This window comes from Alexandromys fortis, unplaced genomic scaffold (genome assembly GCF_014885135.2).
Source record: "Alexandromys fortis isolate MF-2015 unplaced genomic scaffold, M_Fortis_MF-2015_v1.1 scaffold_26, whole genome shotgun sequence".
In the NCBI taxonomy this organism is placed as follows: Eukaryota; Metazoa; Chordata; class Mammalia; order Rodentia; family Cricetidae; genus Alexandromys; species Alexandromys fortis.
This window is the reverse complement of record NW_026067894.1, coordinates 5,728,245-5,750,918: the sequence shown is the minus strand read 5'-3', so window position 1 is coordinate 5,750,918 and position 22,674 is coordinate 5,728,245.

Genomic DNA, 22,674 nt, shown 5'->3' with positions numbered 1-22,674 from the left:
TATCTGATGTGTGGCCCCTGCTGGAGACTGAGACCCACAGGTTGAGAACTGCTGGGTTTGGGTTAGCCAGGCCCTTCTTGACTATCAGCTTGGCTGTGTGGAGCAGAGACCAGGTGTTCTCATCTTCCGTAGGCAGAGGGCAGAGGGCAGAGGGCAGAGGGCGAGTCAGCTCCTCCCACAGTCACCCCTTCCAGAGACTGCGTCAGCCCATTAGTGGCTGCTGGAGGGGTGATTCGGGTCCTAGACTGCCTTTTCGAAACCAGCACCCCCTCTTTCAGCGGCTGTGTGTTTCGAGAACTCCTGGCCGTCTCTGATCACATCCAATCAGACTCCTACAGAAGGGTTCCTAGCCCATCCTTGTCTCTGATCCAGTTCCCATCTCAGCACGTGACTCTGGTCCTTAGCTGGGCTGCTCACCTTCTGACTGCTGTCCCCTGGGAAGCCTTCAGGCACAAAGGCAGGGGCTCTTTTCTATAAGAACCAATCTGCCTCCATCTTAGGCTTAAAAACCATCTTAAAGACAAACTAGGTTCATTCCTTTTTATGATGAAACCTCTGTTTCTCAAGGATTGGGCTAGGCCCCACCTGTAACCTTCAAGAGGTTCTGGACTGCCTGTTCCAGGAGTGGCAATCACATCTTTGTTTCCAAAAGCTGTTCCAAGCATCTTGAAACCCTACCTTTGTACGTTGCTATGACTACCTACTGTTCCGACCACCTTGCAATCATGTCTGTTTCAGGAGGTCGTTATGACTAATGTGTTATCCTTGTGCTCTTGTAACCCCGCCTATTTTGCCTGCCAAATCCCCCATTTGGAAACCCCCTATTCCTGAGAGAGAAAAACTTTACCTTCTTCACCTCCGATGCTGATCTCTTAACCCCACCTTAGAGGGAGGTGACCTGTGTATACAAATAGAAAGGTTTACTTTGTTTGCTTTAATTAATTTGGTCGTGCTGATTTGGGTCAGTGGTCTTTCTCCTCTCATCTTTGGGATTAACCACACCACAGCCACCCCAAGAGAGCATCACTACCCAGGCCTTCCTGTCCTTCCACCCACCACATCCACAGGGAGCCTTGAGAAAACTCAGAGTCTGCCCACCTCTGTAATCTTCTCACAGGCCATTGGATTGCACACCCAACTGCTACCTACCACTGAGGCCTGATAGGCAAAGGTCCCCTTGCCGCAGTTCCTGCAGCACGGGAGCCTCTCTGGTCTCCAAGACTTTACAAAGCTCTGTCTTCTACCGGGACCCCCGAGTCCCTTCAACAGGAAGCTGCTGGCTCGTTTACACCATTGAAGATTCCGATCCTCAGGAAGTGGCCTCCATTGCAATTCCAGCCAGGTCACCCACCCACTCACCACAGTGACGTCATCCGCATCTGTAGCAATAACTGCATGTGAATATCATTGTGATGATAAGAGCCTCACAATGATATTCTCAACCAAGTTCACCATGGAACTTGCAGCAACCGGTCACATGGTATCCATGGTCAAGAAGCCGAGAATAGTGTTCAGCGCTCTCTCTTTCTCTCTCTCTCTCTCTCTCTCTCTCTCGCTCTTTCTCTTAGATTTTTTTTAAAAATTTTATTTGTTTGCTTGGTTGGTTTTTTGTTTTGTTTTGTTGTTTTTTCAAGACCGGGATTATTTGTGTAGCCCCCTTTGTCCTGGAATTCCTGAACTAAACCAGGCTGGCTTCAAATTTACAGAGATTTACCTGCCTCTGCCTCTAGAGTGCTGGGACTAAAGGCCTGTGCCACCACCTCCTGGCTTTGTGACTTGTTTGCTTGTTATTGAGATAGGATCTCATTATATGGTCCTGGCTGGCCTGGAACTCATAGGTTGTCTCTGCCTATCACTTTATTTTACATTATGTGCATGTGTGTCTCTGTGCAACTGTGTGCACATGAATGCGGTGCCCTCAGAGGCAGGAGAAGGCATCGGGTGCTCAGGAGCTGGGATCATAGGCAGTTCAGAGCTGCTATGTGGGTGCTGTGCAAGTCACCTCTGCAGTCCTCTCCCTTTCTGTTTCTCCCAGGACCCCATGGGATGGTGTTGCGCATTCAGGGTGAGTCTTCCCATCTCGTGAACCTAATCTAGAAACTCCCTCCTCGACATGCCCAAAGGTTTTGTTCAGGGTGGTTTTAGATCCTGTAAATTTGACAGTATTGAATACTCCACTAAAGAACTTACCTTCGGCACAGTAAGTGACAGACTTGGGATATAAATCTAGACAGGCTGGCCTCAGAACTGCAGCCGTGGCTTGCGTGTTTGACTGCCACAGTTGACTGTGGCACATGCCTACTTGCTTGTCAGCCTTTTAAACAAGAACTTGAGCTCATGGCTCCTTCTTTCCATGCCTGGCGGAGAGTGGGGCACACAGTAGGTGCTTTATCCAGCAACCTTGAATGGGTTCTTATTCATAATCTTCATGCTTTGGGGAACAGATCAGTCTGAAGGAGCAAAGTCGCTTGTTTTGGTTTAGAGACAGGGTCTCACTACTCAGACCAGGCTAATCTTTTTGTTTGTTTGTTGTTGTTTGGTTAGGATTTTTTTTGTGTGTGTGTGTGTGGGTGTGTGTGTTATTTTGTTTTTCAAGACAGAGTTTCTCTGTGTAGCCCTGGCCAAACTGGGACTCACCCTGTGGACCAGATTGTCCTCAGACTCACAGAGATTCACCTGCCTCTGGTTCCTGAGTGCTGGGATTAAAGACACGCGTCACACCACAGTTTAGCGACCAGGCTAGTCTTAAACGCACAGAGATCAGCCTGCCTTTGCATCCTAAGTGCTGGAACTAAAGGTGTGTGACACCATGCCTGGCCTGTGTTTGCTTTACATATGTGTGGACAGAGGCATGCCACGGCACACATGTGCAGAGCTGTGGGCACAGAGGACAACTTTCGGGAGTTGGTACTCTCCTTCCACCATATGGGTCCCAGAGACCAAACTCAGGTCGTCATGGTTGGTGGCAAGTGCCCTCACCTGCTCAGGGTACTCTGTAGCCCTCAATCCCACAGGAATCCCATTCATTTGGGCCAGGCGGTGTTGGTGCATGCCTTTAATCCCAGCACTCAGGAGGCAGAGGCTGGCGGATCTCAGTGACAGACTAAGTTCCAGGACAGTCAAGGCTACCCAGAGAAAACCTATCTTGAAAAACAAAAACAAACAAAAGCAGAAGGAGATCACAACTGTTTTCACAACTCTGCTGGGTAGAGTGTTGGATACCATCAGATGAGCCCAGGAGAGTCTAAGGAAGGAGTCTGTCGCATCCGGCTACCAGTTGATGGCCTGCATGCTCCCTCCACATGCCATCAACCAGGACAGGAGGGATGTTGAGCCCAGATGAGAACAAGGGGACTGGAGGCCCTGCGCGTTAAGGGTCATTCATCACTGTCTCCCTCAACACGGGGTGCCTTTGGGACAGACCCGAGTCTCTTCCTCCGGGATCTAATACCTCTTTGGGACAGGAAACTCTTCCTTGTCACGGAGTTTCAGACCCCTCCCCCAGGCCACTCCCCTCCCTGCTCCCTGGAGTGTACTGGTGAAAGCCAGGCCTGTCAAGAGGGAGCCTGCAGGGTCCCCGGCCAGCAGCTGGAGATGGAGAGGCAGGAAGCAGGGACAATGGATGAAAGATCCTCAGTGCCCAGGTGGGTGGGGGAGGGCCAGGCAGGAAGCCTGGTCTATGGAAGCTGGTCCAGCACAGGCTGAAGCAAGGCTGCACGGGGTGCGGGAACCTGTGGGGTTTGTTTGGATTCCCCAGGGATCCGAGCTGGGGAATCAATTGCAAGCCTCAGTTGAGCCCTCCTCCATAGGGCGCCGGGCCTCGGGGGCCTGAGTGACAAGAATGTCACTTTCATTCAGCACTGTTTGTCCGCAGGGCCTGGGAGCCAGGCCGCCTGCACAGTAGGGGCCTGATCTGTTGAATGCAGAATTGAATAGGGCACCACTAATAACTGAAGGATTACATATGGATCTGCTTGTTGGAGAAAACAAGGCTTGCGGGTGGGTACCCCCCAGGTGTTGCCCTGGCTCTTCCCGCCGCACCTGCAAGGTCACCTCCTCACCCTCCAGTCCCAGCTCAAGAGATGCTCTTCCCTAGAAAGTCCAGAGCTGGAGGTTCTGCCCTGACCCCCAGCTAAGGAATATCCCCACTTCTTTTCTGCCTCTAGCCCAGCACATATTTTGGGGTTGGGGGATAGAACTTGAGGTGCTAAGAAGGTACTTTGCCATTGAACTTTTTCTCAGGCACCCTTCTCTTTTCCCTTCCCTCCCTCCTCCAATTTTCTTTAGGATCTGTAGCCAAGCCAGGCTCAAGATCACCTGCCTCTGCCTTTCCGAGTGCTGGGACTAGTGGGTGCGCCACCATGCCTGGCTTGTTCACTCATTTAATATATATGCTGAGTATGCATTCTGTGTCTACAAGGTTTTACAAACTGAGATACAGTAATAGCCAGAAGCTCAGGGGCTCAAAGGAGTGAAGGAAAAGGCTGGAGAGTGAGCCACTTTAGTGACCTCTAAAGCAAGCCTGGGCTTTGCCAAGGTTGAAGAGGGAGGAGGAGAGGAAGAGAAGAGAAAGAAGGAGAGGAGGGAGAGGGAGGAAGAAAAAGAGAGAGAGAATAGAAGGGAAGTCATAGGTGGTCAGAACCCTTCCAGGAAACTCAGAGCCGGATTACAGGATAGCCCAGAACCAGGGTGCAGGATAGCCCAGAAGATTTGGGTACCAGCAGAAGCCCAGAGCAGATCTAGAGTGGAACCATTCAGGCAGAAATAGTCTTCTTGATGGTCTCAGGTGCAGCAGGAACGACCTGAGCCCTGGAGAACAAAGGCCAAGTCTTGCCTCTGTTTTGCAGCTGACTTACGGTGTTAATGTTCAAAAAGACAGGAGTAGCTGGGCAGAAAAGCCCAGTTCTTTGAGGGTCATGGGAGATGAAATGGCAGAGGGGACATGTCTCTTCCCTCTGAAGCCACACAAAGAAAGTTTTGTAGGACTGGAGAGATGTCCCAGTGCTTAAGAGCACTGGCTGCTCTTACAGAGGACGCAGGTTCAATTCTCAGCACCCACATGGCGGCTTACAACCATCTATGAGATCTGATATCCTCTTCTGCCAGCACTCGTAGACATAAAATACATAAATAAATCTTTTGAAAAGAGAAAGAGAGAGAGAGAGAGAGAGAGAGTTCAGGGGACAGTAGGCAGGAAGGCCACGTGCTGGGGCTTCATCCTTTCCCTGTCTTTTCTGATCAGGACACTGGGGACTTTAATGGACCTCAACTTCCTGGACCTGCTTAGACATACTACTTCAGGGTTAGTCAAATTGTCCAGGAGTTTAGTTGTTTGGTGTCTATTCACAAACAGTGAAAAAGGCTAAGGAGGGTGTTACCTCCTGACATCATCTGAAGGTCACAAGATGTCCTGGGTTCTGAAATATGAAGAGATTATTTAGCTGTCGGTCCCTTAGATATATATATGCTTCTTGTTAGCATTTAGAATGGCTAATATTTAATAATAGATTGTATTTAATAATATAATTTAGCTATTTATTATTTAATAATATATAATAATAACAGATAATATATTGTTAAATATTAAATATTTATTATTTAATAACAGATTTCTATTTAATAATAGAATTTAATAATAGGTTAAAGATGTGGTGGCACACGCCTTTAATCCCAGCATTTAGGAGGCAGAGGCAGGTGGATCTCTGTAAATTTGAAGCCAGCCTGGTCTACAGATTCTAGGGCAGCCAGGACTAATGCTATGTGGGGAGATGCTGTCAGCATCGTGGGCTGTGTGCACGGGAACAGGCAGTAGGATGAACTTCATCGTATCCCACAATGCCCTGAAGGCACACCGGATGACAGGTGCATGCGGCCATGTGAGACAGCCTATGGGAGAGCAAAGACAGAAACTTCCTGCTGGCTCCTCAGCTGTGTGCTTTGTCCCTCTCTGCCTGCAGAGGCCCCAGGTTCAGCTTGAGGCTTGGCTTTTGGAGGTGAGGACAAGCTCACTTTTAACTACTTCCACTGAGTGGGGTTCATCTGAGTCCTCCCAGGATCATCTGCCTTTGGGTGCTCACAGTTCAGGGGAGGATGAGCCGGGAAGGCCTATGAGCTGGCCACCGAGTCCAAGTCCTTGGGTTCACAGATGGGCCGCTAAGGACACACAGCCAGGTGACTGCAAAGTCAGTTTCGGAGCGCAGGCCTCTTCATTCCCTCCCGACGCGCTTTCTGCTCCACTGGAGCTGTGTCGGAGGCTCAGCTCCAAACCTGGCTTTTGGGGGATGCTGCATGCAGCTGCCTGTGTCCAGATTCCATCCTCACTGCGCTTTCACTAGCCTGAAGTTTAGAGAGGGAGAGTGAGTCACCCAAGGTCACACAGCAGGTAAGGGTGGGCGTGGAATTCACAGGTATTCATTCCCCCACCCCCACCCCGGACAAGGTCTCAAGTCTCCCAGACTGGCCTCAAACTCACCAACGTGTTCAGGAACGACCTTGAACTTGTGACATTCCCACCTCCTCCACACGCTGGGGGTCACAGGTGTAGGCCACTGTACCGGGCTTGTTTAGCTTTGGGGATTGAACCCAGGGCTTTGTGGGCGCTAGACAAGCACTCTACCGATTGAGCTAAAGATTCAAGTACTTGACTACAGTCTCAGAAGCCTCCACTCAGCTGTGGTCTTGACCTGCAGAGTGTTGGGTGAGGGTTGGGGGTGTGGTAACACAGTCTGTAGTCAGACTAATGCCGACCAAGAGGCTGCTTCATTTGGTCCCCTGCAGTGGTACTCGATGGATAGGACCTCGGATCTCAGAACTGTTAAGGTGCCCCCTGCCCCCTTCAGTGACAGCAAACTAAAGTGGCCAAGTCCCCTGGCCAGGGTCACAGAAACTCTGCCTGGCTATCCTGGAGCCTACGCTCTGTACATGAGCAATGGTTCCAGTATTTACTGGTTCATTGGTCCCATGCACACTTATGCCTGCCCTACTGTGTGCCAAACCCTGTCCGAGACCTACTGGGTGTAGATAGGGATAGTTCATGGCTCTTGCCCCACCCGTAGCCAGCAGCAGAGGTTTGGGTTTGGGGACTGCGAAGGGCTTGGTTCCCACGCCCTCTTGGTGACACTGATGGGGCACCGGAACCAACCGTTGGCGCTGGCCCAGTCGTCCCCCAAAGAATGTGCACTTGGAAAAGACTACACTACGGAGGGAGGTTGTGATGACATCAGGCCCCCAGGCCTCGTCCTCTCCGCCTGGTTCTGACTCATCGCCCACACCTGCACTGGCCTCTGGCAGCCAGGCTGGAAATAGCTGGGGAGGGACCAGGGGCAGCACCTGCACTCTGGGCTGCTGGCCCCACCCTCCGTGCCAGGAAGCAGGGATTGCTTCCCAGAGTGCAGCCCACCTGAGTCTGCTGGCTTTCTGGCGGCTCAGGGAGAGGAGGCCCTCCAGGCCACTGGAAGCTGTCCTAGCAACCATAGGGGACGGCAGTAAAAAGCCCTTCCTATGATGCTGGAGGGAGTACTTGCTGGCTGCCTGGCCTGGGCCTAAGTGTCACTGCTTCTTGTACTGAGTTCTTGTGACTCCTCAGAAATTGGGCTGCCAGTAAACCCATTTCACAGATGAGGAACTGGAGACTCAGAGAGCCGAAGAAGCTCACCTAAAGCCACACAACCCCAGTGTTAGGCAACATGCGCCTCCCCAAGCTCTCTTGGCTCCTTACGGGTCAGCTCACCCTGAGTTTCTGATGCCAGCATTGTCCCCATCTTCCCCACCCTTTTTATACAGGTAAGATCTCCCTTCTGAACACGCAGGAAGACCTAACAATACCCTTCTCTTGCCCTCCCCGCCCAGGTCTGATCACGTTATCTCTCCGTCTAAAACCTGCAGTGACTCCCTATTGTCTTTGGGGTAAAGCATCTTCAGGGCTCTTCATGCACAGGGCCCTGCCCACTCATCCAGGATTCTTCCCAGGCCTCACTTTGTGAGGGGGGTGACCGTAGGCCCTCATGCTGATGTGGATAAAGGAGGCTCGTGGACAGGATCTACCCAGCAGGTCGCATGTTTTCAGAGGCACGGTGTGGGGTTCAGTCTCTGCAGGCAGCCAGGTGATGGGCCAGGCCAGGTGCTGTCAGCCTGACTGAAATCCACCTAGAAATCTGAAAAGCCAGGCCAGCATCAGAGGGGTAAACTTGTAATCCCAGCACCGTGGACGCTGAAACAAGCTGTGTACCAGGAGAAAACCCTATCAGGAAGAAAAGGAGGAAAGAGATGCGGGGGAGGGGTAGAGAGATGATAAAGAGAGATGGGGCTCAGTGCTTAAGAGTGATCGCTGCTCTTCCAAAGGGCCCGAGTTCAAATCCCAGCACCCACAGTGGATGGCTCGTCATCATCTCTAACTCTTCCTGCAAGGACTCTGATGCCTCTGGCTTCCTCGGGCACCTGTTCTCACACACTCAGGCATACGGATACACACAATTAAACATAAGAAAAACAAACCTTTGAAATGGAGGGAGAGAGAAGGGGGAAAAGGTGAAGGAAAGAAAAAAAGAATGAGAGAAGAGCTTGAAGCACTTCGAGCAGCGGCGATTGGAACTCTGGGAAGGATGGGGCTGTCAAAATTAACTCTGGAGTCCTCTTTCTTTCTTTCTCTCTCTCTCTCTTTTTTTTTTTTTTTTTTTTTTTTTTTTTTGATTTTTTTGAAAGAGCGTTTCTTTGTGTAGCCCTGGCTATCCTGGAACTCACTCTGTAGACCAGGCTGGCCTCAAGCTGATCCACCTGCTTCTGCCTTCTGAGTGCTGAGATTCAAGGGTGTGCACCACCACCACCTGGCCGGCAGGCTTTCACCTTAACTATGAACTAGCAGGTAAATGCACCCATTGTAGAAAAAGAAAACAGAGGCCAGGGGCTGGATCAGCTATGGTATCAGAATCAGGACCAGCCTGGAAGGTCGTCAAGTTTCAAAATCTGTCCCTCTCCTTCCTATACCCAGTGTTCCCAGGCTTGGAAGATGGAGAGTCCTTGCTCGGGAGGGAGGGTGTGGAGTGGGGTACAGAAGCGCGGGACAAGAGGGACAGGTGTCTCCAGAGCTGCAAGTAGATGTGAGTGGGGCCTGAGGCCCAGAGTAGCTGAGTGAGGTCACCCAGGATGAGTAGACACACCTGGTGTGGTCCGCGGACCTACTCATCCAAACCCTGCCTACCACACCCCCACATTGCCGGTCACACCATCACATGAGAGCAGCCAAGGCTGGAGGAAGTCTCAGGGGAGGAGCCAGGCTGGGTAGCATCCTGGTTGTCCTGGGCACATCTTGGGTGCCTCTGTTGAGGGCCACTCTGCCACAGCAGAGCTCTGGGCTGTGGACCGTGCAGCTGTGATGTCAGAGCCCTCCCTGCTCCCCCAGCATCTGGTTGAAAGGCCACCTATTTTAAACTCACCCTGCCCGGCCACCCTTTCCCCACAGAGGCATTGTGTGTTTCTGTTCTGTGTTAGCTGCTCACTTCATGATCCAAACAGCCTGTTGTCTCCAGTACCAGTCTCCCGGAAGCTGCAGGAGTCCCCAGCAGCTCTAAGCAGCGGTTACACTCTGAACTCCAGGACATATTCCTGCCTTGCCGGAGCTTACAGCTCTTCCATGTTGGAACATGCCCTGTTTGTCACTATTAAAATGTAAGTTCCTGGGCTAACACGATGATAATTCAGTTGGTAAAGCGTCTGTAACAGAGCATGAGGGTCCTGAGTTCGAATGTAAAAAGCTAGGTATATTGTCCCAGCACTGCGGGTTGGACGGAAGTAGATGCCAAGGGCTGTAGGCAGCCAGTCTGGCCTAAGCACTTAGCTGCATATTCAGTGGTCTTAATAGAAAGAGAGGGGCAGGAGAGATAGCTCAGTGATTAAGCACACCTGTTGCTCTTTCAAAGGACTGGAGTTCAAATCCCACCACCTACATAGCAGCTCACAACCATATGTAGTTCCAGTTCCAGGGTACCTGACACCCTCATCTGGCCTCCAGGGGCACAGTACACACATGATGCACAGACATATATGTAGGCAGTATACCCAAACATATATTTTTTTAAAAAAATAAAAGGAGAGAGCAACTGAAGAAGAGATCTGATTTTAACCTCTAGCCTCCATACACTGGTGCACATATGTGAACATGTACCTGTGCACACACGTGAATTACACACGTATATACAATATAAACTCCAAGAACTTGGTGACTCGGCCGGGCGATGGTGGCGCACGCCTTTAATCCCAGCACTCGGGAGGCAGAGGCAGGTGGATCACTGTGAGTTCGAGACCAGCCTGGTCTACAGAGCTAGTCCCAGGACAGGCTCCAAAGCCACAGAGAAACCCTGTCTCGAAAAACCAAAAAAAAAAAAAAAAAAAGAACTTGGTGACTCATGCCTGTAATCCCAACTCTTGGGAAACTGAAGCAGGAGTATTACTGTGAGTTTAAGGTCAGCCAGGGCTTCATATAGTGGAACCCTGTCTCAAAAACAAAACAATAAAATAGTACATACAAAAATAATAGTAAGGCAGTCAGATCTGGACTGTGGATCCAGTTCAGTATAGGAGCATTTGGAGGTCATGCAAGGCCCCCCTCTTTGTGTGTGTGTGTGTGTTTTGAGACAGGGTTTCTCTGTGTAGCTTTGGAGCCTATCCTGGAATTTGCTCTGTAGACCAGACTGGCCTTGAACTCACAGAAATCCACCTGCCTCTGCCTCTCCAGGGCTGGGATTAAAGGTGCTCACCGCCGTGCCTGTATCTATTTTCTTTGACATCTAGGCAGCAATGGTGAATGACTTGCTTCTTAGCATTCCCTACATCTTAACCCGACAACCACAGCCTTTATCTCCAGCCAGGTTCTGGGTTCCACCTTCCCCTACCAGCTCAGCAGCTCCCTTGCTAAGTTGCCCCAGGCCAGAGACGAAGCACCCAGAGGCCCTCCTACAGCCCACAGGATTCAGGTGATAGTTATCTGGCCCTAACCTTGTTCACACTCGCTGCCTGCCTTCACCTTCGCTCCCTTGCTCCCATGCTCCTTCCCACAGAAACCACATTCAAGGCCCTGGGCCACACTCTCTTCTTCCCCCTCTGACCTGCCCTGCTTCCCCATGAAATGCAGCCGCCCCCTGGGCTGTGAATAAAAAACTTCTCCTTGGCACAGACCGCACTGTAATCGCCTCTGTAAATTAAGTCCCACGCACAAATAAATTACTAAGTGTTAGGGCTGGAGGAAGAGTTCTGGCCTGCCACATGAAGGACCCTAGAGCTGCTCTCCAGTACCCCAGAAACATTAACGATCACACAGAGAATGTTGTTCATTTCAGCATTCCCAGGTTTCACTGTTCCTGTGAGTAGAGCCAACCATCTTTGTATGTGTGTGAATACTATTCTATTTGGGGAAGGGGATTTATTATTAGTTAGTTAGTTAGTTAGTTAGTTGTTAGTTAGTTAGTTAGTTAGTTAGTTTTGAGATATTCTCGGGTACCCCAGTCCAGCCTCGGATGACCTTGAACTTCTGGCTTGCCTGTCTCCGTCTCACAGGTGCTGCGATTACAAGCATACATCATGCATACATCATCGTGCCCGGGTTTTAGGTAGTGCTAGAGATCAAACCCCAGGCTTTGTGCTTCTTAAGGGAGTACTCCACCATCTGAGCCACATTCTAAACCACAAGTCTTACCTAGAATAACAATTGTCAAGTAGGACTGGAGAGATGGTTCACTGCTAAGAGCACTGGCTCCTACTTCCAAGGGCCTGAATTCAACTCCTAGGGCCCATATGGTGACTCACAGCCATCTGTAACTCCGGTTCCAGAGGATCCCAAACTCTCTTCTGGCCTCTGTGGGCACCAGGCATGCAAGTGATAGACATACCAGCAGGCAGAGCACCCATACACATAAAATAAATAAAAATTAAAAGGAATAGCCGGGTATTAATTACTTATCCATCTCCACAAGACAATACCCCTTTCCAAGATGAGCCTCTGCTGCTGTTGCCAGAGATGTTAGCTGATGCCAAGAGCCCAGTTCTCTTTCTAGGCTTGTCCAGCCTCAAAGCTGCCAGAAGGAGGTCCCTGGACTCAGGATGAACCCGTCTTGGGGAGCATCTCAAGAGCTGTGCAGAGAGATCACAACTGAGATGAAAGGTCTGGAAGAGAAATCAAGGAGCTGCCTTCCCCAGCTGAGCCCCACAGGGAGCACCCTGCCGTCCCAGTCCACCAGAACTTTGTGGGATTGGGGTCTCACCTGCCCAGCTTGCTCTCAACAGCCCAGGTGTCCAGTCTGGGACCCTCATTCACGGTACTAAATCCATCCAAAACAAAGTTGCCCACCAAATGCTAAGAGAGAACACATTAAGGTTTTATTTTTAGGGATCGATATTAATAATAGCCAGACCCCGAGTACCTACTGTGTGTTGGCCACTCTACTAGAATTTTCGTTCATTCTTCAAAACTTATTAAGGGTCCATGTGATGGTTAGTGTTGAGTCTCGGTTTGATAAGATCTAGAATCATCTAAGAGATAAAGTTCTGGGTGTGTCTGGGAACGAGTTTCTAGATTTGATTAACGAAGAGGGGAGGAGCCACACTGACTGTAGGTGGTACCATTTCATGGACTGGGGTCTCAGGCAGAATGGGGAGAACATGACTGAGCCCCAGCATTCTGCTCCCCGGCTGTGACCACAGTGTGACTTGCTTCCTCCTCCTTCCTGTGAGCCAAAAATGAACCTGTCTTCTCCTAAGCTGCTCTTGCTAGGTGTTTACAGCCAGGGGAAAGTAACTGACACAGTCTTCCTACCACCCTGAATAAAGGACACTGACTCTCAGAGCTGATGTCCAAGCCACAGTTCCTAGGTGGCAGCCCCCACCCGCTTCTCCCATTTAGTCTGAAGCAGGGTCTCCCTACTTAGCTCAGGTTGGTCTGGAACGTGGCAGCCCCCCAGCTGCAGACCCTAAGTGCATCACCACGCTGGCCTCTGATGAGACAAGGATGCTGAGGACCAGAAACATGCCAAAGGCACCACCAGCTGAGTCTGAGACAAGACTTGAATCCAGACCCACTAGGCTTCTTGACTGGAGCATCAACTCGGGGGACCATGGGAGGTGGAGAGAGCACCACTGAGGAAAGGGTCCCTGGAGCCCAGAGGAGGGGTGCCAGGTTCCATGTGCATCCCAGATGCCGGCAGTGACTGAGGAGTGGAATCAGGGGCTGAGGTGGCCACAGCTGTGGAAGGATACGCTCTTCCTTGTCCTTGTTTGGAATTCCCATCTTGACGTAAAAGTTGTGAGTCACGGTCTCAGCACTTGTCTCAATTGCACAACCCACCGAGATGATTGCAGACGCTGTCATGCCTCATGCCAGAACAGCTTCAACAGGCATGATTCCCTTTCTCTGCCCCGGATGTGAGGGGTTTCGTTTGGAAGGCCGGAGAGAACCATACAGGAAAAGGTGATCCTAAGACCTCATGTGTCACTCAAGGGGCCATCGACCTAAGACTCTAGAATGGTTTTAACAGCCCAGTTAGTGCTCCTCCAAAACACCAGCCAACATCATTCCATGAGCACCCTTGATGAGCTGATAGCTATCAAAAAGTCAGCAGTGCTTATAGCTGTTGCTTCTGGATCAGCAGAACTTAGGGTCAGGCTCTGCTGTGTTATCCCAGGAACAACGATATACCTCTCTGAGCCTCAATTATTTTATTTGTGAAATGATAAATAGTGGTTAAAGAGAAAAATAAAAAATAAAAATAAAAAGAAATCGAATCGGCCAAAAGGTGTCCTTTGACCTTTCCTTGTTGATTTATCTGATTCTTATTTATTGGTGCCCCCACAAATGTCCATTTCCTTGAGAGTGGGAGTCCTGATAGTGCAATTCCCAAAGCCTGGCGCACTCAGATGTGTTTGGTTTTTTTTTTTTTTCTTTGTTTTTCAAGACAGGGTTTCTCTGTGTAACAGCTCTTGCTGTCTTGGAATTCTCTCTGTAGACCAGGCTGGTCTCAAACTCACAGAGATCCACCTGCCTCTGTCTCCCGAGTGCCCCACCACTGCCAGGCCCCAACTGTTTTGCTCTTAAGGCGTGCCCACCAGGTTCCCACCAGGATCCTTCTTCCTGTCCTCCTTGAACTCACAGATTGTGTCTAGAGAGCACAGTCCTTGCCTGGCAAATCTTGGCAAAGGTAGCAGGGGTCATCCCAGTGCAGGCCACCACGCCAGCTGTGGGGTCTCCTTGGCCTCCTGCAGGATCGTGTTCTTGTCCTTGCTCACAGAGAAGGCATCTCCTGCCAGCTCTTCCTTTCTTCCTCGGGCACCAAGGACTTTCGTATGTTTGAGTCACAGAATAACTTCGTGACGTCATCAGAGATAGCCACCCTGGATGCTGTTTTTCAGGAGACCACAAGGCGAGCCACAGAACATGGGAACCACCACAGCTGCTACCAGAAAGATGGTTTTTATTAATATTCGTGTATCTTTACTGTCATTGCGCACGTGCGTGCATGGTGTGTGTGTGTAGGCATGCGCATCACACGTGTGGCAGCAGAGGACAACTTTACAGAACCGGTTCTCTCCTTCCTCCTGTGAATGTGTTGGGCGCGAGAGCTCAGACCACCATGCTTCACCCCCAGGACGTCCACACGCTGAGCCATTGTGCCCGGCTCATTTTAGTTCTTTTAGGTTTATTATTCTGTTTTATATGTGTGGGTCTTTCGCCTGCATTATGTGTGCAGCACAGGTGTGCCTGCAGCCTGTGGAAGTCAGAAGAGAACATCAGATCCCCTGGGACTGGAGGTCGTGAGCTACCATGTGGGTGCTGGGGACCGAACCTGTGTCCTCTGCAAGAGCGGCAAGTGCTCTTAACTGCTGGTCCTCCTCTCTTACCCCTTATTTTATTTTAACAAGATTTAATTTGTACAGTATGGAAGGTCAGAGGTTCTGGAACTTTGTTTTGTCACAGAATGGGTTAACTTCCACATTAGCTTCCATATGAAGATCCGATTCCTAGACAAGATGAGAGCCGAGTGCCCTGGCTGCTGCAGGGGGTGGTCCAGACGTGCCTGCTCAAGGGACCTGTTGCTATCCAGCTTCCACAGACCCCCTGGACTTGGGAGGAAGTGAGCTTTAAAAAAAAAAATGACTGGACCAGAGTTACTCTCCTCCCAAAGTGCAGGAGCCATGGGGAGCGGAGAGGAGCCCTTGTTCTCCCAAATTACAGATGCGGAGTTGTTCATTGAGTCAGAGTCCAGCTGCCTCCTGAGGTCATGAGAAAGAAGGCGAGGGCAAGCAAGGGGCACAGGAAGTGGAGCCGGCCAGCTGGGAGGCAGCAGCAGGCGTGGGTACTGTTGCCTCCTGGATGGGCCAGTGACATCACAACCCCAGGAAACAGCTGCCCAAGAGGCCCTCACTGTCCCTTGCGCCTCCTCTGGGAAGATCGGCCGCCAGCTGTCACAGTGCTCTGCCTCCTCCGAGATCGTCCCCGGGCGGGCGAGCCATCATCTTTAGCAGTGGCACCCACGGCTCTCTGATGTGCCAGGACCCCGTCCCCCTGTGCAGCACAGCTCCCGATTGGATGTGTTCTCCTGTGTCATTGCACCAATGGAATGCTATCTCCGTGTCCCAAACGATGGCGGTTTTAGAGCAGTGGTTCTCATCCTATGGGTCACGACCTCCTTGGGGTTGCTTATCAGATATTTACATTATGATTCACAGCAGTAGCAAGACTAGAGTTATGAAGTAGCAATGAGAATAATTTGATGGCTGGGGGTCACCACTACATGAGGAGCTGTAATAAAGGGTCACAGCGTTAGGGAGGTTGAGAACCGCTGGCTGAGAGATGATCATGTCACACAGATTCATCCAGCCTGGCTTTGTCCAACTCCAGGGTTTCATCTCTTTCCAGGGGGCTATCACGTTTGATTCAATGCAAAATGTATTCTTCGTACATGGCAAAATGGGGCTGTGCACTGCGAGCCCAGTATCTTCATTGGTGGTAACTCCGGGCCTGCCATCCAGTCTGTCTTAGGGCTCAGGAAAGGGCTAAGCAAGCTGCCTGGCACTCTGCAGTGGCATCTACTGCTTTGGCTGTCCTTATTGATCAAGGAGAACACCAAGGCTCAGGAGAGCAGTGCCAAGTACTAAAGACGTGGAGTGGACAGGTCAAGACGCAGAGCCTCCACGTTGAAGCCGCTCCCTTTCAGCCCTAAATCTCTCAGTCAGTAGTCCTCTTCTCTGTGTCCACTGATTCATCTTCTGGGGCTATGGCTACAAACTACCACAGATTTGAAATTCACAGCAACAGTTTCCTATAGTTCCCCGGAGTCTGGCAGTCCAAGATCCAGGTGCTTCAGCAAGAAAGTCCCCCTCTGGAACCATTGCTAGGGGGACGCTTAGTGTCCCCTCCCCTTCTTCCTCCCTCCCACTCTGTACGGTTGCCACAACCTTTAGCAGTCTGTGTTGTGGGATTTTGTGACTTCACTCTCAGGCTCCGTCGTTGCTGGTCCATCTCCTCTGTATGTCTCCATTGTGTGCGTGTGTGTGTGCTTGTGTGCGTGTGTGTGTTTGTGTGCTCACACATGTTAGACAAGTGCTCTATTACTGGGCTACATCCCCAGTTCTCTCTTTTTTACGTTTTATTTTGAGACAGGGTCTCATGAAATCGCCCAGGCTTGCCTTGAGCTCATTCTGTCATCCATGTTGGCCTTGGACTTTTGATTTTCCTACCTCAGCCCCCTGAGTAGCTAGGATCGGAGGTCTGTACCCCAGCCTGGCTTCAGTCTTCAATCCTACTGTTTTAAGGATGCCAGTCCTTGTATTTAGGACTTGAAATACAGGGCAATCTTATTTCAAGAGCTTTAATTGCATGTGCAAATCATCTGCTTCCACATAAGATCATATTCTCAGACTTAGACAATATACTGCTGCTGCCACCCGGTTCAGCAAGGCAAGCCTTCACTGAGCATGAACAGCGTGTGTGCCAGGGCAGCAAATGTCTATAGCACAATGCTGCCCACTGTCTCCCAGGGAGGTAATTGTGGGGTGGCTTTTATGGTTTTATTTATTTATTTATTTTGTGTATGTGTGGCATCATGTGGAGGTCAGAGGACAACCAGCAGGGTTCGAGTCTCTCCTTCCACGTGTGGATTCTGGGAACTGAAGTCAGGTCATCAAGCCCCTTTCCTCACTGAAATCATCTCATTGGACCCACGTGTTTCTTATTTTCTGACAGGGTTTTGCTACACAGCCTCAGCTGGCCTTGAGCTTTTGATCCTCCTGCCTCAACTTCCTGACTTCCAACATGTATGCTTCTGTGCTTGGAAGAGGGGTTAGGTTTTTAAACCAGCTGCAGAAATAACGAACACAAACTCACAAAGGAGAACAAGTCATGAGGCCTGGGATGGGGCAAGCGGGAGTATGTGTGCGTGCCATCAATCAATCAATCAATCAATCAATCAACCAATCTATAGCTATCTACAAGAAAATGTCTGTTTGTAAAAATGCAAAAAGGAGCTGGGAGATCTCCGTTGGTAAAGTGCTTGCTGCATAGGCAGAAGGAATCAAGTTCAGATCAGCAGCACCCTTGTAAAATTCAGGTACAGGGAATGCATCTGTGATCCTCATTCGCTGTGGGAGGAGGAGGGTGCAGAGATGGGCGGAGCCTAAGCACTTGGCCAGCCAATTGCTAGCTTCTAGCCAATGGCTGCGCTTCAGTTCAGTGAGACCGGGTATGGAAATCTACAGTATAGAGCGACTAAAACATGCGCCCAGTGTCAGACTCTGGTCTCCAACACACACGTCACACACGTGAACACGCACCTAAACGTAGGTGCCCACATGAACACACGCGCATACATAGCATCCACACATGCAGAAAATCCTGACCCTTAGCTTTCAAGCCAGGAAGAGTTCACGTGCAGTTCACCTGTCAGTGCCTCGGTTTCCCCACCCGTAACTCACCTCACGGAGCTGCGTGGTGTTGCTACCTAAGCTTTCGCCCACCAAAGCACTTGAGCTCCTCCCCATAAACAGGATCCTTTGTCTACACCAGGGAGCTGGCAGAACACCACGCTCCTAGAAAGCACCAAATGAAATACCAGGCCCCGTCCTCTGTCCCCTGATTCATAAGTTGGGTAACAGCCAGACATATGTACAAGCGAGGGCAGGGTGGGCTAAAGGCCAGGAGGTGTCCCTCCAGAGAACAGAGACGGTAGGGCCGCGCCAGTGTGCTTCCTACAGGAAGTAATGTAAATCAGACCCCAGAGGACCAGTCTTACACAGTGGGTGCGCACCTGCAAAAATCCCAGCACTTGGAAGGCAGAGGCAGGAGGATTGCTGTGAGTTTGTGAGTCTGAGGCCAGCTAAGCTAGAGAGCAAGACTGTCCTACAAACAAAACAAACAAGGAAAGAAAGAAAGAAATAAGTCTGTTACACGGAGAAACCCTGTCTTAAAAAAAAAAAAAAAAAAAAAAAAAATATATAGAGAGAGAGAGAGAGAAAGAAAGAAAATAGGTTTGGGCCAGATGGTGACCTTTTCCGAATGATTCTAGCTTCTGCAGGGCAATGAGCCTCTGTAAAAGTGAGAGACTTTCTAAGTCTAAAAAGAAAAAAGAAAAAGCCCCAAGGGTAAGTACAGAGGAGAATGTACTTAGCCGTGCCACGGGCATTTGCATCTCTTTCAATTTTGCCAATTCTGGTATCAGGCTTTATGCAGGGAATTTCCTATTGTGGATAGTTTCATATATTCATTTATATAATGTCATTAATTTTTGAGACAGGGTCTCACAATGTAGCCCTGTCTAACTTAGAACTCACTACGTAGATCAGGCTGGTCTCAAACTTATAGCCATCCCCCTGCCTCCTACTTCTGAGTGCTGGGATTACAGGCGTGCACCACCACACCTTGGCCTCATGTATTTCTAGCATATGTAGAAGTAGATGTACAGTAGACATTCAGTGGGCATTTTGTCGAATAAATATTTAACATTATCATCAGGCAGTGGCAGGAAGGGGACGCAGGGCTGTTCATTTGCTAAGCCAGCACTCCGCCCCTAAACTACATCCTCAGTTCATAAATTACTTTAGTCTTTTGTTTTTCAAGACAGGGTTTCTCCGTGTAGCCTTGGCTGTCCTGGAACTGGCTTTGTAGACCAGGTTGACTTTGAACTCACTGACATCCGCTTGCCTCTGCCTCCCAAGTGCTGGGATTAAAGGCGTGTGCCACCACACCCAGTCATAAATTACTTTTATATTTCTGCTTTACGTAAAGTATTATGTCTTAAGCGGTATGCTAAGATTCATGTTTCCTTTCTGAAATACGAGGAATATAGGTATCCACAGCCAAACGCAGGCACTGGGCACAACTGGAAACCGTGGTTGGAATGTCCAGCCTCAGTTCTGTCGGGACAAAGACACACAACGCCTCAGTAACCTGAACCTTTGAAACCAAAGGGCACGAACCCGTGGGCTGTGCAGCTCTGAACTCGAGTCAGTCAAGGGAAGTGGGGTGCAAAGACTTTCTTGAAGTAAGCCTGCAATCTGAAGCCTGACACTAACTAAAGAGAACAGGAATTCACGGGGCCCAACCTTGTCTCCTCTGTCTGGAGCCCTTGAGGTTTCCACACAGTCTTCTCGCCTTGAGATAAGAAGCTGGGCAGTCTCTTGAAGGTTTATTTTGTTTCTGGAGCCTCCAGATCTAGTGGGTGGATTGTGCCTTGAAATAGAAGCATCTCGAATGGCCTGTGAGTCATTCCTCTGTGCAGGCCTGCCTGAGTGGTTTCATATCCTGTTCTCAGCTATACCTTGGTCGAGGTGTGTGAGTACGTGTGTGTGTGTGTGTGTGTGTATGTGTGTAAGTCTGTGTGTGTGGTTTTGTTTCAGGACTGTTTGCTTAGGATTTGGTTTTGAAACTTTTACTTTCTTTTAATAGCTTTCTTTCAAACTGGAAGAATTTTTCAACTGGTTTTTGTGAGAAAGTTCAAACCCTAGAATGACTAAGGCCCGGGAGGAACTTGGAGTTTGGGAGGAGAATTCGTGTCCCACTGTGAATCACCCAGTCACTGAGTTCTGCAGAGAGAAGAGCTTTTGAAAGGCTTCTAGGTTAGCTCCTCATTACGCAAATGGGGAAACCGAGGCTCGGGGAGGGAAAGGAGTTCTACAGAGGTCCTTTGGCCTGTCAGTGGCAGGGGCAGTGCAGGTGTTAGGGCTGAGTCCCAGGCAAGTTTTGGAGCAGAGCTCTTGGGCACTCTTGTCTATTCAGTGGGCACATTTTCAAAATTTGTACTGGGATGGTCAGAGCAGGTCCTCGGGGTACAGACATCAAGGGGCTGTGTGGAGCGGCCACATGCAAACGTGTGATTGCCTACAATTGATCCTTCCCAGGGTCCTGCTAGGCATTGGTTTTCAAAAGGACATTGGACCAAGTCTGGGGGTGTTCTGATTCATCACAACTTGGATGGGGGTGGCTTCTGGCATCTGGTAGAGGTGGAGCCAAGGATGCCATTAGCACCCGACAGTGCACAGGACAGACAGAAAGCATTATCTGGCTCCAAATGCCCATAGCATCAGGACAGAGGAGACCTGTGTGGACGTACGTGCTTTCACAGCCCTGTCAGCAAATGAGGCACATCTATGTAGATTCCCAGGGCCCCCCAAGTTTTTCCTTTTCAGACGACCTGCCTTAAATTTCACTTCATGTTTTAGATTAAAGTGACATGAATTTCCTTAGCAGGTCAAACTCAGGCCACCCCTCCCTGTCATTCATAATGGCTCCTGGTGTCCTTGTTGCTCAACCCCCTCCAGACACATAGGCCACTGTAGGCTATAGTGAGGATGAAAGTGGGGGCTTGCTAGCAAGTTTAGCTGGTATTCAGAAACAGACAAAAGGCAACGCAGACAGGCATGTGGCTCCCAGGCTGTGTGTCCTAGCTAGGGTTTCTATTGCTGGGATGAAACGCCATGACCAAAAGCAACTTGGGGAGGAAAGGGTTTATTTGGCTTATACTTTGACGTCACTGTTCATCATCAGAGGAAGTCAGGACAGAAACTTAAGCCAGGAAGGAACCTGGAGGCAGGAGCTGACGTAGAGGCTGTGGAAGACTGCGGCTTACTGGCTTGCTCTCTCTGGGTCGCTCAGCTCCACTCCCACAGATCTCAGGACCACTAGCACAGGGATGGCACCCTCTACAATGGGCTGGGCCCTCCCCCGCCAATTACTAAGTAAGAAAATTATTTGCCTACAGCCTTATCTTAAGGATAAAGTCATCTTCTCCGATGACTTTAGCTTGTGTCAAGTTGACAAAAGACCAGCAGGCACACCATCAGTCAGGCCCTCGGAGATAGCCTGGCCTGAAAGAGGCCTCCAGTCTGGGACAACTGCCCTGAGGCCTTGCACCTCCCTCGGGGCCCACATCTGATCCTCCCATCTTGAGCTTTGATGGCCTTTTACCCAGTCTGGGCATGCCCCATGCAGTCCACTTTAACCCTCTAATCCTGTCCTCAGCCAGGGGTGAAATTCCTGCATTGGCCGCTGACAAGAGCTAGCCCTGTGTGCAGCCCCAGGCTTCACACTCTCAGCAGGCCTCTGCTCTGACCAGGACCCCTTTCCCAACCTTTCATAGTTGATATATTAGTTAGGTTAAGTGTTTGCATTTGCTATGCAAGCGTGAGGACCAGAGTTCAGATCCCTAGAACTCTATAAAGCCTGGGTGAGCATGTGGGCCAGCTCGTATTCTGGTACCCAGGGTTGGAGACAGGAGATCCTGGGAGTAAACCGGCTAGCCAGACTAGCTAGGTCCGTGAGCTCTGAGTTCCTCTGAGAGAGCCTGCCTCAGTGAATAAGGCAGACAACTCCCAAGAGTCAACTGTGAACCTCTAAATGCCTGTTCACATACATGCATCCATGCCTGTACACATGCATGCACCCACACTTGTGCAAACACACATATGTACACACACTTACGTGCAAAACAAAAAAAAAATTTAGGTTTTGCTTCCAGATCATTAGAAGCCAGGTGTGTTACACACGCAGCTCTCTGGCTCTGGATTCCTAAAACACTTCGCATCCACTGTACCCAGTTTTCTTCGCTGCTCTAACAAGTGAATAACTCCAAGCCAGATAGGCTTGAGACAACCCAAATGTGATCTGACCCTACTGGGTTAGAGTCAAAATGCCAGCGAGACCACACCCCTTTCTGGAGGCTCTATTTAAAACCTACTTTATGGCTTTTCTGGCTTCTAAGTTAGCCCCTACGCTTTGGCCGGTGGCTCCTTCTCTATCCTCAAACTCAAAAACATGGCGTTCCTTCACTCTTCCCGCTGCCACGCCTCTCTGCCTGCTTTCCTCTGCTCCTTGTTCACATTAGAGATCCTTGCGAATTGTGCAGAATACCTCCCTCCCTGATAAACTCTATAATTGAGAACTATGGCCTTAATTCTCTTTTCTTTTTGGTTTTTTGAGACAGAGTTTCTCTGTGTGGCCGTGGCTGTCCCAGAGCTTGCTCTGTAGACCAGGCTGGTCTCGAACTCACAGAGATACTCCTGCTTCTGCCTCCCAAGGGCTGGGGTTAAAGGTGTATGCCACCACTGCCTGGCTACTTTTTTTCATTTTTATTTTTTGAATGGCCTTATTTCTATCTGCAAACGAATCCCCACTTGCTGTGTAAAGTAAATGCGTGAGTTCTG